A 19,090-nucleotide genomic window follows, 5' to 3' on the forward strand; every position below is an offset into this window, starting at 1 on the left:
ATGCAAATCTGAAAAAATGCCATTATATTCATTACCCACTGCACTCCACTTTTATTTGGTTTAGTTTTTGGTGTTTTTTTGGTTTTTGATTTGGTTTTGGGTATGTTTTTGTTTTTGTTTTTTGGGTTCTGTTCTTGTTTTTATTTTTGGTTTTATTTTTATTTTTAATTTATTTTAAATTTATTTTTAATTTATTTTTATTTTTATTTTTATTTTTATTATTATTTTTATTTTCCACTATTTTTATTTTTGGTTTTGTATTCAGGTTTTTGTTTTTGCTTTTGTCTTTTGTTTTTGTTTTGTTTTGGTTTTTGTTTTTGGGTTTTGGTTTTGGTTTGGTTTTCTTTTTTTTTTTTTTCTTCACGCAAGTAGACCTAGTAGGAGTTGTTTACAGAACACTGCCTTCAATATTTGTGGGTGAAGATCTTAAAGTGTTCCCTGAGCATGACCCATCTTGGATTCACAGTCGTGACAATGTGGGTCTCTGTTGGGAAACACTCCTGGAAGAGCAGTCCAGGCTCCATCACATGGATCATCCCCGTAGAGTAAAGCTGCTTTTGTAGGGCAGCAGACAACCAAAGGGTGGCACCCTGAGGATTTGCTGCTTCTGGGCTACTGCTAGTTATTCAGTACATTTTAATTAACTTACCAGTTCCAGTATCTTTCCAGTTATACAAAAGTGAATAAGAGGAAGACCACACACATTTCTCTACTTGTGCACTAAATGTGCATTTTTTGGAATGCAGGAGGCTTTCCAGGACCTGGCATATTTTCATGCGTACATGTGCTGAGCACTCTGCGCCTACAAAGAGCTCAAAGGTCATGTCTGCATAGTCTGACAGACTGCACAGCTTCCATTTGAAAACAGAGGCACAGTGAGAAATAACTTTGCTTTGCAAAGGCAAGAGAAGCCTGAAGCAATAAATCCCCCACCTCCCTGCAAGTAGCATTGGTGCCAACATCCTAGTAGCTGTTCAAAACATTAATACTGGGATGTAGAGAACAGTTTTGCATAAGATCCAAGGGTAAGGAGTCAATCACTAATTTACACTGTCATGCTTATTTAAGCACTATTTTGTGTTTCCTAGGGACACAACATAACTTGGATAACACTTGCTGACAGATGACAGATTGTCTCCATAGCTTTATGCAACCTATGCTCTGCAAAATACTGTTCACTACAAGCAAAATTGGTACTTAGGATAAAAACTGATGAAAACATTTCTTTCCTCTTTTGCCAAGGTTCTCATGTTAAAACACTCCAACTCAACACAGTTAAAAATGGAGCAAGTAATATAAATTCAGTATGATAATATTATACAAATTTATACTCAATCAGGTGCCAGCCAAAAGATGGAACACAGATCTCATTTTCTTCTGGATTTTCATAGTAAATAAATGTTTACATTCTTCTTATCAAGAATAGTGCAACCCCAGAACATTAAAAAAATGAGTTTCACATTATAAAAACAGTATTAGGTAACTAATAAATGGACTCAGAATTTCATGGTTGTATCTCATTTTGATTAGCATGATAAAATGAAGAAACCAATCAGGATTTTTCACAAAATGGGATCTTAGTAAGAGTTAAATGTCTTGTCAAAGATTTTAATTTTAATTGTCATTTAAGAGTGGCGTATTTCACTTGCCATTTTTCATTAACTCAAGTCCAGATTACCTGAGGACTCTGCAGCATCTTTCCTCTGCTGTCTCACCTGAGGAGCCTGAAGGACCTTTTCATGGCATGAGCTTATTTCTCCTGAGCCAAGAATCTGGTACTCTTAGCTGTGCCAAGAGCATAAAACTGTCTTTTCTGAGTGGGTGGCAATGAGTGGGAAGAGGTAAAGCAGTTTCCTTCCTGAGCAGCCAGCCTTGGGAGGAACAAGACCGATGGCTGCCATGAACAGCCAAGATAAACCCAAGGCAGGGTGCCCAGGGATGCAGAACTCACGCAGTGGCGTTTGGCAGCCCTGTCCCAAAGGCCACCTGAGATCTCTCATGTTTTGCTGGGCTCTGGGCAGACAGCTGCATTTTTGCTCCTGACACACATCCCCAGTGGGCAGTGGTCTCCAGCAGGTAACGTTTTGTGTTTGTTTGCTTCTGTTTTTCTGTGGAAAACCAGCCAGGAGTCAATTGTAATTCTGGGCTGGAAGACATCCATCACAAAATAAGGTGGAGATTGGGAGAAACTGGTAAAACAAATGAAAACATGTTGGGACTCAGGACATCTTTCTGGCTTTCTTGAGCAGCCAAGGCCCCTGCCAGGGGGCTCAGAAACCCTGGCACAAAGCCCAAGATGCCTGTGGTTTTGATTATGACCTGTGGAGCAAGTTACTAACTTTAGATGAAGATTTGCAAGCTATGACAGTTTAAGTAGAATGATAGTGAATTTATCACGGGGTGAAAAAAGTAGATTTTGGGGTTTTTAGAATGGCGGTTCAGGGAGCAAGAAGGAGGAATCTGGGCATGTCCAGCTTTTCTCCTTCTTCTTCTTGGCCTCCATCTTCTGCTGGGATATTGGCACTTTTAGACTGGTTTAGAGTAGAAGCTCACTGTCTAACATAGATGATAGGTATTAGAAAGTAATTGTAAATATTGTACGTGTAGTTTTTAGTATAAAAAGATAACACCACCCTGGGAGCAGGCAGAGTGCCCTGGACTGTCCTGCTGGATGGACCTGGGCAGGACAGGAGAAAGAATTTTATAGATAAGATTCAATAAACAACCTTGAGACCGAGAAATGAGCTCTGACTCCTTCTTCAAGCGCCGGGCTGGGAAAAGAGACTTTCTAAGTTATCTCGGGGTCTCTCTGACCAGAGGAAGGCCCCAGGACAAAAACATCCTAAGATTAATTATGCCACAGGCAGATATTAGAGAGAAGTGCATTCCTTAAATCAGATGTATGCATTCAAAAGTCTCTACCAGTAGGTGGGTACTCAAGATTTTAAGGTTGAGTGGGAGGTGCTGTTTTTTGGAAAGGGAGTGTTATACCGGTCAGGGAGAATAAAGAGTCTTATTTATTTATTTATTTACACTTTAGGACCTTCTTTTCAGTGATCCTAAAGTCTAACCTGTCTCTGGGAAGTCTGATGTTATGTGATGAATCCAGATCTCCCAGTGTTTCGTGTCATTGCCAAAGCAGAAAAAGCCTGAAATGTGCAAGAAGGTTACCACAAAATGCGCCGCACAAACATAGATGTTCTGAATTATAGGTTAGCATAAAATAGCTTACTTCAGTAAGCCCTAATAGTAAACCATGTAAAGACATATCAATCAGTGTGATATAAATGAAAAAAATTACACTATTCCATTCTGATCATTCTGTGAAACTTGTCAGAAGTAGAATAAAACAAATGTTTATATCTCTCTTCCTCATAACTTAAATTAAAGGAGTATAATATAAATAATAATATAATATAGTATAATATAAAATGATATTGACCTGCTTTTAAAAAGTCAAATATGCAAATGGTGAAGAACTGGAATACGATATGAAAAAATACAAATGATTCATCCCTGAAGAATTTTTGTTTATTCTGTATCTCAAGCCCTAAACCTCATTGGTCCACAGAAGTATTTCATTTAGTGTTCCCATGCCTTTGTTTCATGTTCCAGAAGATGGCAGTAGTCCCACAGTATCTTATGGATATATAACAGCTGTTTTGTCTCCATACAGATTGTTTTTTTTCCAGCTGAGTTTCTCTATTTTACTACTTAAGGAGTAAATATTCATTAGCATTACTTCAGTGCTAACATACAGTTTGTACCTGAATTCTCTTAGCACCCATTCAGAATTTGCTTAAAAAAATTAGTTTCCAAACAAAACTAAATAGAAAAAGCATTTGTATTAAAATGCCTTATTTAAGGCCATGTAAAAATACTGTGCATCTACTACTCCATTCTAGGGAGATACTAATGTCTGTTCTGTCTTGGGCTGGAGAGCAGAAAGGTATGATTAAGCTAATGATAGTTAAAACAGGTTTAATTGCAGCCCTGAGCAATCAGAAAACTTTAACACTTGAGCAAATATTATCTGTGCCTGCTGATGCATAAACTGAGGTACGAAGAAAAGCTTTTTTATTTTCATATTTGTATTGCTAATCCTCCATTTAATGAGAAATCTTGTATTTGGTATTCTCTTACACTCCATAAAGTCAAACCATGACACAATAAAAGCCTTAGGTCCTCTTTTTGAAAAAAAGAACTGTATTACCCTGCAGTTGCAGCTGAAACCGAAGGTATAAATCTTCAGAAGCTGATGTTGGGTGGTAACTGCAAAAGATGATATCTGTAAATGTCTGTAGACATTTACAACCATGTTTTGGAGATCACTGGTATGGCATGAGGCTTGGTGTGACTACAAATGCCATCACAGGGAGCACAAGAACATGGCATGGGTTGGGAACATGGATGGGTTGTTTCCAATGACACTGCCTGCTGCATTTATGGTCTCTTGCTTACTGCAGAGGTTCCTGAGTTCCATGTGCATTACTCAGCTCACAATACTGTCTCTGGTGCATCAAAACCCCACTGAGAGCTGCCTCTGTGTGTACCACTGAGACCATGCCCTGTCTCTTTGTCTGCATTTTCTCAGCACTTTACACAAGAAGGACTTGAGTTTGATTGGAACATTTGGATCTTACTTGATTAAATGTAATATATTACTTTAATGCCATCTCCAGTATTCCTGAAGGTCGCTTCCTTCCCGAGTGTGTTTCAGAGTCTGTAGTTTCTTTTTCTTTTAATCTAGGAGCTAGCAATTCATTCCATTGTGATTAATGGAATTAATCACAATGGAATTATATTTTTGCCCTGCTTGCCGTGTGAACTGCAAAATACATGGAAGTTATTTCGGGGACAATGGATGAATTGTAAAGCAGCAATTGTGAAATTACCATGGTGAAATCCTAGCAAGTTTTTCTCCTTTTTTCTTGTTTCTCTTCCTCTTTCTCTGTTCTCTGAACTCAGGTGAGTTCCTGTCATGATGACCTGAGACTACTTCAAGGATAAGTAAAGGATGATTTATTCAATCAATAATCTCTCTTGACCTTGTTTCTGAAAGAAAAAGAAAATGTGTTCAGAATAATTTAAAATCCTTCCCCTGTAACTTCAGCTGCCTGGAGCTGAATACATCTTCATTATTTTTGGAAAAATGACTGAAAGGCCCAATTTCCCTCTCCAAATCCTCTTGAATGCCTATACAGCACTGAACTGCAATAAGGAAGATACAAGATATTAGGGATTTGGTCAAAGTCATGAGGAGAAAGATGAACCCAGTTTTAAAAGTCCAAGAGTTTCAGGTCCCTAAACTATTACCAAAAGATGAGGATTATCTGGTGAGAGATGACTTTACACCCTGTGCCTACGACAAGCCATGATTTACTTCATTAATCACCATTTTTAAAGAAAGGACAGATTTAAGTGCTTCAGGGTCAGAAGCTGATGGTGACTGGTTTAAGTTGGACTTGAAACCACCTCTGATGCAACTGAGAGTGGCCCTGTGGCTGTGGCAGGAGGAGCTGCTGCATGTGTAAGGTGGAGTTTCAGAGACAGGAAAGGCATTGTGTTCTATGACAAAGCTGCTACAGAAAAAAATGAGAACAACAAGACAGCAGCAAGGGAGCACAATTAAGCATTCACCCATACATTTAGAGCGACCAATCAAGGCTCTACAGCAGCACATGACCTTACAGATCATCTAGTTCCAAAGGGACACCTTTACTCGAGCAGGCTGCTCAGAGCCCCATTCCTGAGGTGTTTGTTGCTGGGATAGTGGGTGAATAACTGCTGAAATTTCCTTTGTGCCTTATGAGCAGGAAAAGGACTCTATCCTTTTGTGATGCTGCACGGAGCTACAGAGGAGTTCTGGTCACAAGGAAGGTTATAGAGAAAATCTTCCTGGAAGTCATATACAAGTACAAGAAGATTGGGAACATCCTGATTTCCTTAACTAAAGGCAAGTTTGATCTGACCATACTGATGACCTGTGAGGCAGGGACAGGTTCTGGTGACTAGAGGACAGGAGTGGCTGTTTTCTCACCTTGATCCTATGAAGATTTTTACAGTTTCACACAATTACCTTACAACCCACACACCAATATGAGCACAGCACAAGGATAAGGGGACAAAGAGGCACGCCATGAAAGTGAAAGCAAGCTGGAGGGCACACTGTGGCTGATACATAGAGTCCAAAAATACCACATCACTTCCTGAGGAGTAATGCCATGGCACACTCATAACTAAAACCAAAGTGGTTTTGATACATGCTTGGAGAGAAATTACAGATATTTATGGTGTTTATTATAATTAATTGGGTTAGTTCAAATTCTTCAAGTGTGTCTACAAGAACCCAGAGTTGTGTTTGGTAAATGAGGCAGTTTGGTTGAATGGTGGCACTTGTAGAACCTTGGCTCATTAAACTAGAGGAGGACAGATACAGGCTTTGTGAAACTCCCATGGCAAACGAATTTCACATGCACATTGGATCATGTTGGTTGTTGCTCCTCTTACACTTATGTTCTCTTCCTATAATATGTCCCAGGGCTTTTCTGAGATAAATGAATCCTAAAATCCATACTGGGGATGAGGAACAGTAAATACTAATGTTATTTCCTTCCTATCACTCTACTCTTTCCCCTAAATGAGCTGGCATTGGTGATGAGTGACAAAACATAACCAACTAAAACACATTGAAGATTATGTTACAAAAAGTTAGATGAACTCTTTTCCCCTTTCACTTTTGGCAACCTGTAGTTAATTTCGAGGTGAAAAAGCCTAATATGAAACTCCATGTTTTCCCATGTTGTCTTGGATCCTCTCTTTTATCTTGTAGAGAGGCCGTCATAAAGCAGCACAACTAAGATAATGGTAATATCTAAGATAATATCACAACTAAGTGATAATGGTTGAATTTACACTTATTTTGTCATATATAAACACATGCAACTTTTTGAAATTTCATACTTACTGGGCTTAAACATTGCAGTATTTTGCTTTGTCATAAAAAAGAATGAACCAAGGGAGTGCTTCTTTCTTCTTGTCATGTTGTCTGTGTGTACATATTTATAGCAATAAACCAAAAAATTTTGTGGGAAGCCATGCCATGTATCTGAAATTTTCTGCTCAACAGCTTCTCCAAACAACTACAGTATGGATGTTTTTACCAGAAGATTTTTATTAAATGAAGTACACACAAGTGTGTCTGAAACTCTTTGATGTATGTCCCTCAAAATTGTTTCAATTTTCCCTGTCTAAAAGACATCTTCCAAGTGCATGCTAAGTTGTTGCAGAAAAATATTTCTCTTGAGCCACTTAACTTTTATCTTTGCTTTCACTCTGCTCAAGAAAATAAAGTAGGGCTGATTCATAGAATTCTCCCTACATTCTCCCTACACAATTAAAGCAGCAAAGGAGATTTAGAGGCGAAGAAAAAGGGGGATTATCTGGGACTTCAGTCAAGGCAAGTTATCAAATATTAGCTAGGACAAGGGAAAAGGATGATTAATAACATTAGGCAGCTGTTCCCTTTTTTCCAGTTTAATGACACCTATGGTGTTCAATTTTCTTAGCATTGCATCTGTGGTTCAAGGAAAACACAGGATAGGACTGCATCCAGCACAACAAACCTTGCAATACTTTTTTTCCTGTGAAGTTACATCAAAGCTCACTAGTGTTATCAGAAAGCCATGAGGTTATGTTATCAGTATGCTCAAAGCAAAAGCTAAAGTATTAATAGTCAACAAATACATGGCATTTTCCAGTCTAGGAAACAAAATGTCCTCTAAAGAATACACCACAAAGGGAGCCATGTGAGACTGCTGCAGGATGGTGCTGTTGTGAAAGGAAAGCAAACACGTCAATGCACAGGACCTCAAACTTGGATTGCCACCTCCTTCTAATCCTGACCTGACTACATGTGTCTTCACAAATCATTTCACCTCCATTCCTGACACTCTGTTCACATTGCCTACAGAGGCTGTAAATTTTCTTCTAAGTGAAGGAGCTTATTAGACTGAAGATGTACATTTTCTGTAAATTCTTGTAGAAAGACAAGTCACTGATGAAGCTGTCACCACTAATGGGTAATAACTATTTTATGGTGACAAACAGCAGAGGAGGTGAAGTGAGAACAGAGCCAGGGGAAGGCCTGAAAGGAATGACAAGTGCTTTATATTTGACACTGTGCCTTTGATTTAATGAGTCTGCTTACAAGCTTCAGTTTCAAAGTGTACTTGTGTGAATTATGGGAGTGAAGATGCATTTTCAGGTTGGATCAGTTATGGAGCAGTGTTGATCAAAACACAGGAAAATGGTGGGAGCTGGATACTCTGTGAGCCTGGTATTCATCAAAGCTCACAGCAGTTTTTCTTGCTTATCATCAGCTCTGCTTCTTCTGACTATCTTCTAGCTTGCAAGTTACACAAATGGGAATCCTGGACTTGTAACCAGAATTCTCAGACCCATTTTTGTTATCTTTTATATTCCTTTTTACCCCCAATTTTTTTTTTTTTTTATCAAGGAACAATTTTTGCCTGCAGTTAGAACTATGGATACAAACCTTTGAGGAATTTCTCTGTATTTGGCTGTTTCAACAAAGTATGCAATGCTAATATCCTCCTCTTAATTTATGCAAGCCAACTCATTAGAGAGACAGACTTAAAATTGTATAACATACAACAAGCTTCTGGTATAACAGATTTCAAAAGAGCTCAACAAATGAACAGTTGTTTAAATGCATATACCAGTATGAACATAAGTTCCTTGTTGTCTTACTTCTTTCTAGTCAGAGGTAAGCACTGTGGAATATCATGGAGGCACTAAGGGCTATAAGTGCACTCCGAGGGAACACTAGGATGAGTAAAGGAGGGGATCACAGGGTGGTATTCTTCAGTATTTTTACTGATAACTTGGCTGACAATTCAAAGGTCACTCTTACTCAGCTAGTAAGCAATATTTTGTTTTTTAACGGTAAGCAACATCAAACTGGGAAAAAAACCAACTGGAATTGAAAACATCCCTAAGTGGAACTGAAATAAAATTCAATCCGTCACAACTAAAAACAATGATCCATAGTCAAAAAATAAACAAAATGTAAATGCATATGCGAAAACTGTTGTGTTATATGCAAAAGTTATTGACACGACTGTCTTTACAGCCCTCAAATTACTACTATGTGAAGAATTAACACTAAGTCAGTGATGGTTCTGTGTTTCTATGTCATACTTCTGTATGCAACATCAGTAGGGTGGCAATAATTTACTAAGGATGCTGACATGAATCTAACTTCCAGCAGGTAAAACTAACCACTGGCTTCTCAGACATACTTAGGGTGCAGGTCCTTAAAGTTATCCGTCCCTGGGTCTTTCTTGTTGTCTCGTCAGTATTGAGAATGCTAACTACCAAGAAACTGTGACTACAAGCTCATCCAGTTGCAGATGTTTAGATGTAAAAATATGCAGTACACTAATTCTAATTGCAATCCTTTTATTCATAAATAAATGGGTTTTCATTTCAAAGAAGTTAGAAAGAGAAAGCTATAGAGTTTGTATAATTATGACAGCCAAGCAGCTGTTGATTTGCTTGGTACAACTCCAGCAATATTCCTAAACTTCAAATAAAACCTGCCAAATCCTACTTTTAGTGCTCATGGACTTTGAAGTCTGAGAAATTCTAGCAACATACATAATATTTCAAGACTTGCTCACTTCTTACTAATGAGGCAATGTGGGGTCCAAAAATCTCTTCATAGCAACACGTCCTAGTAGCCTATCTGAAAACATGATTTCTGCTTCAAATACTGTGTAAGATTTAATACACATCAGCAGATTTATGGTTATAAATCCATATTTCTAGAAGCTTGCAGAGTTAAATGACAGGCATGAGGAGCAGTACCCGATTCTGTGGTGACATTAACATCAACATGCCTGCTTTTGCTATTTTTTGCACCACTTTGTAAAGCATGCATCTTCCTTGTAAAATGACCTGAAAGCTTACCATTTTCCCCTAAATTTTATAATTCATTTTCTGCAAGAAGTATTCAGTCTTCCACGTCTGAGTCAGTCTTTATATGCAATGATTCTTTTGGGTCCCGTCCCCTTCAGGATATTCTATATTTAGACAAAATACTTAGATGGACTCTCTTAGACAGCTAAGAAGAACTGGGTGTCCTTATACATTTATTCAACATGTGATCTGTGTTTTATTTCAGCTACTGAGGTGGGAAAAGTTTGTAGGGAGTGGTGATAACTTGAATTAATTCTAATCATAGAGGTTGGAAGAAACACAGGAGCTTTCAGCACAACAACCTTTCTCCTAGTCTAAGAAGAAATGCTTCCTCATCCCCAAATCTCATAAATGATTGGGGTTTTTTCCCAAGCTACAATAGTTTAATTTAAGAAATGCTTTTCTTATATCCCTAGACCATTGTAGTAACCACAGCATTGTTACCACTACTGTATGAGCAGTAGAAAGAGGCTCTGACTCCAAAATAACTGCAGAGGGCACCATTAATTCATTATTTAAACCCTGCAGTGACAGGGAAGATCAATGTCCCTTGAAAATCCCAAATAATATTTTGTATGTAAATAACCCAGGGCTTTGGCAACTCTAGCATGTATTGCCAAAAGCAAATATGAGAGGATTTTGTGATACACCATTTCTTGGAAAAGTGTGTAGCTACATTACATTAAAATGTTCAGATTCTGAATAGACTGAATATAGTGTTCTGTGAGAACCTGTTCTGTTTATGCTTTATTATGATATGTTACAATACAGTGGCATTTGGCAACAACTTTTTACAATATGACTAAAACCACAAAAGAAAGATTGGCAGAAAAACAAATTTGACACTGTTCTTGTTTCTCCTTGGTGAATGCCAAGTTAATAAGACTTACACCAACTAGAAACTAGTGCTTTTTAACATTATGCTTATTTTCACTGATATCCAATCTTTAGTGCTAGCGAAGATATTGTTCTCTTTGCAATTCGTGGGACTATAAGATACTTTTTCAGGGCACAGGGCAAACTTGAATCTTTGGTTATGGGTAGGTAGTCCTGTGAGCACATACTTCATGGGAAAGACTTCAAAATATACTGTCTTGGTTTGGAAAGACAGGTGTCTGCTAAGGAAGGCAGGAACCTCCCCTGAAATGGAAAATGTAAACCCCCTCCCTCTGAATTGCTATAAATTTTAAATTAAGGGGCTCTCAGGCAAAAAATGTGGGAGCAGGAATAACAGTTCTTTACTAGGGAAGAAAATGAAAAAAGATAAAATAAACAATGCAGTGAACTAAACAACACTGACAGAGTCAGAACAGAACCTGACACCCTGTGGGTCAGGGTGTTGGTAGCAGTCCAATTGGAATTGTAGCTGCAGTCCTCCGGGAGTGGCAGGTGTGGCTCTGTTGGAGCAGGGACCCTGTAGAAAGGTGTAGTCTTCCTCTGAAGATCCAGTGGAAGAGGCAGCTGTTCCTCTGGGAAATCCAGTGAAGAAAGCCATGCTGGGTTCAAGAATCTCCAGATTATATCTGGGTAAAATGCTTGGCTCCTCCCTCTGGGCGGAGCATCTCACAGTCCGATGCTGTCGTTCTTCTCAGTCATGCAGTGACATTCAATAGCTGTTACCAGCAGATGCCTCCTTGGAGGGAGGAGTGGTTGTGGAAGAGATAAAGAAAACTGCCCACTTAACAGAAGATAACTGCCATACAGATGGCAAATAGAATACAATTTGCTTGGCAATCTAGGACATATGCTTACCCTTTGTACATGAAACAAATTACAGACTTTTTTCTCATCCTCTGGAGCTCATCCCAGATCTCACTTATTTCCTCACTTGCAAGTATCTGGTTTTATGGGTCTCAAAATATTGTGGGAGCTCATTAGCAAATTTTCAGTGCAGAAGAGCAGAAAAAATGCATTGTTCATTCAGGCACTTGATGGATTTCTCAGTCTTACTTAGTAAATCATTACTTTTCTAGGAGCCTTTCCAGAGTCTTGCTTTAGTTTGGAGAACTCATCCAACAAACCTTCCTTTCTGTTCTTATGGTACTGCTCAGTCCATTTAACCTGACCTTGACTTCTCCCTTTCATTACTGCCTGCAGACTAGGTATTTTCTAGTTATTAGCATTAGAATATTTAGTTGAACATTTTCCAGGGCCATGCCTATGTTAATCTACTCTCCAGTTCAGTAAAACAAAATGTCTCTGTTTCTGAATGTGCAGTGCTTGGGGTGTGTGTGTACGCACACCATGGTCCATCTGAAAATGCTCTGAAGCTCAGTCCTCTGAATGTTCATCTCTGTGGATTCAGATTATAAAGTCTGATGGGAAAACACCCTTTCTTCTAGGAACACTTCAAAACAGCTACTTGCAGCTGCCATATCTGCTCCACTTTTAAGTCTCTCACCGAGAAATTTCAATTTCAGTTTATGTCCTTCATTTGACAAATCAGAAAGCAGACACTGAATCTTGCCTCTAAACTGCAATTTTATAGAGCATGAACTGCACCAAGATAAGTCCTTCCCATCATAAGGAAGGACTCCAGTTCTCTGTCACATTTGCAGTACAAAATGGGCTGTCTTTAGCCTCTGACAATATTTGTTTAAAATTTATGGCCCTCACCCATCTGCATTTCCTAGTTCATGGTATGTATGTACAGGGAGAGAAAAAGAGGGGGAGAGAAATTCCTCCTAACGTTTATTTAAATAGAAAAGTTCCCTGTTTAAAATAGTTGTTGATGCAGAGTTTTACTTAGAATTTATTTATAAAAGACTCCACAGATGCAAGTGGATGCTAGCTGCGTACTGCTGCAGTAATATGTCCTGCAGCCTAAATAATATGTCTAACCATGCCAGAGCAGCCAGCAGGATGTGGACTAAAACTGCTTCATCCTGCATGCTGTGTAGAGACTGATTGCATTGGGGCATGATGATAAGAGTGGGAATGGATTTAAATGGCAGCCAGAAACTTCATATCACTGGGAAAGAAGATAGAGCTTTTCTACTTCCTAACTTTGTCACATGTCAACTCCTAAAGTGTGGCCAACATGGAAGTTAAAATAATAAATAACAGCGCTATGATATTTGTTGCTGTTTTCCAAGCTTTTTGTCTCAATGCATATGGAAATGGATTTTAGGACTTGAGAGGATTAACTTTTTGTTTCCTTACAAGATGTAAGACTATTTGGAGTCTTGGATGCATGAGGTAGGGAAGTCCTTATCAATGTATGTAGGCAATATATATGCTATTACCATGGCTTCATGGTAATAGCATCACACTGCTGGGTATTTGTGTTAGGCTTGAAACACATGCAAACCAGGTAATTATTGTATTTCAACACCAAGAGTCCTGATAAATATAAAAGGTGCCTTCACAGTCACTATTTGATGACAATAGTGATCCCAATGTCATTACAAGTAAGATTTAAGTCAAACATTTTTTCAAGAAAAAGATATGTTCTGCATTTCACTAGGTAAAACCCCAATATTTGCAGATAAGTGATTCAATGGATTATGGATTAAAAACTGCAACTTTGGGATTTTAATTCTGATGAAGGAATGGCTGTTTTGCTAGGGACAGGCAGCTGCTCCTCATTTTTTCTCTTCTCCACAAAGCCAGATAGACCCTAAGCATAATAACACACAGTTAGGATAATGTTATCACCATATGTTGTAACAAAATGATAGTTGCAATGTTATAAGAAGAAATAGTAAAATATATCTCGTTATTTTTACTGTACAGTAATTTCTGAAATTGTTTTGCCCAGTTTAATGTGACTGCTTCAAAAGATGAATCTAATTAAGGACTAGCTGATTAAACAGCTGACATAACTTGTAGGAATACCCCTCCACAGCTTCCCTGGCAATCAGCTCTCTGAAGGGTTAACCCTGGCTGGACTCCAGGCTCCCAGCAAAGCCACTCTATCACTTGTCTTATCTCAAAAGGCCAGGGGAAGGAAAATATAACTAAATGCTCATGGATCAAGATAAGGACAGGGAGAGATCACTCTACTGGTTACTGTCAAAACAGGCAAAACAGACTTCACTTGGAAAAATTAGTTTCATTTATTACCAGTCAAATGAGAGTAGGATAATGGGATAAAAACCCAGATCTTAAACCCTCTTAATCCTATACTTCCCTTCTTTCCGTTGCTCCCGAGTTCTATCCCTCCTTCCTATCAGTGGTGCAGGGGCACAGGGAATGGGGGCTGCAGTCAATTTATCACACATGTTCTCTGCTGCATCTTCCTCTTCAGAGGGAGGACTCCTCACACTCCTCACCTGCTCCAGTGTGGGGTTCCTCCCACTGGAGATAGACCTCCACAAGTTCTCCAGTGTGAATCTTTCCCAAGGGCTGCAGCTCTTCACAAACTGCTCCAGTTTGGGTCCCTTCCACATGTTATAGTCAACAGGAACTGCCTGCCCTAATGCATCTCCTCATTCCAAGGGGCCACAGGAAGCTTGCTACACGTGGGCTTCCAAGAGGGTCACAGCCTCCTTCATGCATCCACCTGCTCCAGAATGGGGTCCTCCATGTCCCTCTCCCTTCAGGGGTGCAGCTGCCTCAGCATGGTCTTCACCACAGGTTGCAGGGGAATCTCTGCTCCAGCACCTGGAGAACCTCCTGCCCCTCCCTCTTTGTCTGCAGAGATGTTTTTCTCAATTATTCTCACTTCTATCTCTGGTTGTACTCGTGTTTTCCAGCAACTATTTCCCCTTTCTTAAATCTGTTATCCTAAAGATGCCACCACTGTCACGGATGGACTCAGCCTTGGACAATGGTGGGTCTGTCTTGGAGCTGACTGGCACTGGCTCTGTTGGACATGGCAAACCTTCTGGCAGCTTCTCACAGAAGCCACTCCTGTAGCTGCCCTGCTGCCAAAACTTTCCCATGCAAACCCAATACAGGCTTGTACTCCCGAAATTCCCCAACACCTTCTCGAAGAACTCCCTTCCCACTGCTCACCTGACCTGACCAGGCTGAGGCCACTGGGGCTGTGGGACCACCACAATAAAAGGTCTTTGGGCAAGACCCATTGTTCTTCAATGATTTTAGCAATGTTTAAGCCATTAACCATTTCAGTCTCACACACCTCTCTGGGGGATATAGCATATCTATTCAGGATCTTATTATATGAGATGTATTGCCACAGTAATCCAGCTGCAAGGGAAGGTGTGAAAGACTCCATTGCATGCATCAAAAAGGAGGCAGAATTTTAAAGCAGTAAATTCAGTACATTAATCTGTATCCATGTGTGGTATTCACATATTCTTTGAGCAGAGAGAGACATAATTCTCTCTCCCAGGATTTTCCTGGGAAGCTGAAAGTCTGTGAGAAAGCTCAGACAAAGAAGAAAAACAAGTCTTATCTTCACATTCTGCATCTGTTGTTTGGCACATGTGGAATGCATCATGGAGATTGTTTACCAAAAGGGATTTCTTAATTGGACACTGGTGATGGTGTTTTGGACTGATTGAGCAATTAGGTCAAAGCTGTGTCATGACTGTCTGTAAGGGGTCACGTGTTTTCCTTTAGTAAAATATGGTATAGTATTAGTGTAGTATGTAGTATAGCTTAATAAAGCATTTTGTTCAGCCTTCTGAAATCATGGAGTCAAGGTTCATTATTGTCCGCTCAGGGGGGCTCCCTGTTACAATATCCATGGTATTACTAGAGTGTGTGTCACACTGACAAGCAGTGGTGAAGCAGGGTTGAGGGTTTATGGTCATGGTTAGTGAGTCAGTGTCAGAGGCAGAGCCATAGCACAGTGGCTGGGGGGACTCTGACTTCTCTGTTGCTAGAAGAGGAAAACACATGCTGTGTTCATATCAGATGACAAATATGAGTCTTGTTCTGCTCCAAAACTTACTCTGTGAGATAACAGAGTGGAGCCTGTAAGTAATTTTCCTCATGGCATCACTGGATGCCTTGCTATTACCATTGCAATGAGACAAACCTTTTGCCCATGGAGGTGCAGTCACACATGGCCCATTTTTCTGTGATTAAATTCACCTCCCTCAGCTACATTGGCAAGACAAACTCAGAGGCTTTCAGGAATGCTGAAAGGTCTGCATACACCTTGGAGAGGAAATGCAATCATAGAATCATTTAGGTTGGAAAAAGTAATTTAGATAATCAAATCTAATCGTTAACCTAAGACAGCAGTGTTCACCATTTAACCATGCCCCTAAGTGCTACATCTACACACCTTTTAAATATCACCAGGAATGCTGACTCTGCCTTAGGCAGCCTGTCCCAACACTTGACAACCCTTTCTATGAAGAAATTTTTCCTGATATCCAACCTAAATCTCCCCTAATGCAACTTGAGGCTGTTTCCTCTTGTCCCATCTCTTGTTATTTGGGAGGAGAGACTGACCTCCACCTGGCCACACCCTCCTCTCAGGCAGCTGGAGAGGTGATAAGGTCCTCCCTGAGCCTCCTTTTCTCCAGGCTGAACATCCCCAGCTCCCTCAGCCACTCCTAAGATTTTGCAGATATCTATAATCCCTAAGTATTTTGCATACCTTACTTACCTGCTATGAAGTAATTATTTTCAATATGTTTCAGCCAATTTTTCTGAGGTACAGCTGATCTATCCAAAGGTGTCAAAGAGATCCTCTCCTTTCAATGTGTATTTTATCTATCAGGCTATTCTTTTGTGGATAGAGTAGTTCCAGTTATTTAAAGTGAGTGTTTATGACACCAGTAAAACATCAGGATGGCATTTAAACCAGGAGTTTTTGAAAAATAAATATATACCAGAAAGTCAATTTAATAATTAGCCATCAGGAATCTTCTGAAATGGACCTTTATAATTTGGCATTTCATGTAGAAATTAATGCTTTTTGAAATGAAAACCAGGTAGCTTTCATCTGTTGTGTAGCCTCATAATTACTATGCAGAAAATAGAGAAATTAATATATTTGTAGCAAAGAGTGTTAGTACCTAATATTTCAAATAACAAGCATATACCATGACTGTATTACTGCTGTTTAAATGCCATTGGTGTGTAGGGCTAGTTAGAAAAATGTTTGCAGCTACAATCTTGTTATGGAAAAATGGAATGGAAATATTTCATAATTGGAAAGGTGAGCTAAGAATGCCACCACCTACGAGTGCCAGGTAGTCCTACAGGCATTGGTTTAAATGTTGGAGCTGTGTAGGGAAGGAAAACCTGCCTTGGCAGAAATGAATGAAAACCAAGCATCATTTGGAGAAGGGAGGAAACAATGACAATGACAGCAAACTCAAATAAGCACACCTAGCACATTGAACCAACCCTAATGCAAGTGTTCAGCTTCTAGTGGTTGCAGAGAGCGTGTAACAGCAGCACATGAACAGAAAAGTGCCCTCCAAAGTGACTCTGAATTTTGGGTGATTCCTGATCCTTCCTTTGAGCTCATAAACCATGAGGGGAGGAGGAGAAAAATATCTTAGCTGTGGCTATCTCTTGCTAACACTTAAATAATGTGTTTGCTACCAAAGGAGGAACTTCTGAAGGGTCAAAAGGCTGACCTGCAAGACTGGACAGCAGCACAGATGGGAAACTCAGAGCACTCTGACAGAGTTTAGCTCTGTAGAGCCAAGCAAAAAAACACCAAAATAAATTACCTCCTCCACGTTTTTATTTCCTGGTTCCAGGAAATTAACTTTGGATTTTCTTTAATAGACACTGAAGAAGATTTTATTGCATATATGCATATAATTGATAACAGGGAGAATTTCCAGATTTTATAGCCCTTGAGCAGCACAATAGGCTATATTCAGTATCCTTACTGGAGGCTGATAATTTTATCTCTGTCATCCTCCAGCTATCTGATAAACAGCCTACATTTGCTTGATCAGCTGGTATGGAAACAAAACATGGCATTTATGTTCATTTTCTGGAGCAGGGGCTTCTATGAAATATCCATACTGCTGCAGTTGTCAGTGGTTGGTGGCTGTCATCCAGCCATGAAAATGTCCAGGGACACAAAGAACAAGCCAAATAATCTTCTTATTTTCATAATTTTCATTGCTAAAACAAGCAGGAGGTTCCAATGAATCAGTGGTATTTATTGAAAGAAAATAAAAATACACTAAAATGTAAAATAAGAAAAGTAAATTAGTTAGTGTGTCCCCTATAGCACAAATTAGGATTCTTGTTCTGGATGTTCCTGATGATATTAAGACTTTAGGCATTAGGAAAGCACCACATTGTAATTTTTTTTATTCCCCATGATGTGGATAGTTCCCTTCATTAATGCATGCTTGATAACAATTATTTTAGCCAAGCTGTAGATGGATATAAGAACAAAGGACCACCCTTAGCTAGGACAATGAATTGAATTTGACAGTAGAGGCAATAAGGGCAGGAGGAAGCACTGCAAGAGCAGAAGCAAGTCCAGTTGGCGAGTCAAGAGAGACAGGCGTGTGTGACATATGCCAATGCCTGAGAGCTTTGCAAACTCTGCAGTAGATGTCACCCTCAGCAGGAATTTTCAGCCCCTAAGCAGCCCAAAGTCAACACAAACTGTTAAGGAAAAAAGACCATCATTTCTCCACTCAGCATGCAGTGTCCTGAGCATTTCTTGGGAAATAGCAAAGTGCAGATCACTGATCTGATTGATTACTCTGAGACCACATCATCAGTGGCACTGGTCATGATTTTCAAATTTGCAGCTTTGCTGGCTGTAAGTGTGCCAGTGCAAGGGGAAAGGAAAAGCTACAGTAGCTCTAATGCACAGACACAAAAGCCCACCACAGCTTGTCAAGGTGATAGCAGCAGGCTCTACAGCAGCAGCAGCAGCAGCAGGAGCTTGCCATTCCCCCATCTGGGCTCTCCAGGTTGCCAGTCACCCTGTCCATGTCAAGCATTCCCCAGGAAGGATGGGGTACAGGGCAGCAGGGGCAATGGTGCTGCTGCAGCTGCTGCTGCCACCCTGCTGTCCTTGCACTGGCAGCTGCAGCAGCATCACAGGGAAATATCCTGGGCAGGATAGCCTTGCCTTTGGATGCTCTCCACTCTTCAGCAAATAAAGGATTATTCTCTGCAGGATAATTTCACATGTGGTTGATTGCCAGCTGCCTCACAAGCACTAGCTCTGGTAAGA

Source organism: Agelaius phoeniceus, chromosome 1, assembly GCF_051311805.1.
Source record: "Agelaius phoeniceus isolate bAgePho1 chromosome 1, bAgePho1.hap1, whole genome shotgun sequence".
Taxonomy (NCBI): domain Eukaryota; kingdom Metazoa; phylum Chordata; class Aves; order Passeriformes; family Icteridae; genus Agelaius; species Agelaius phoeniceus.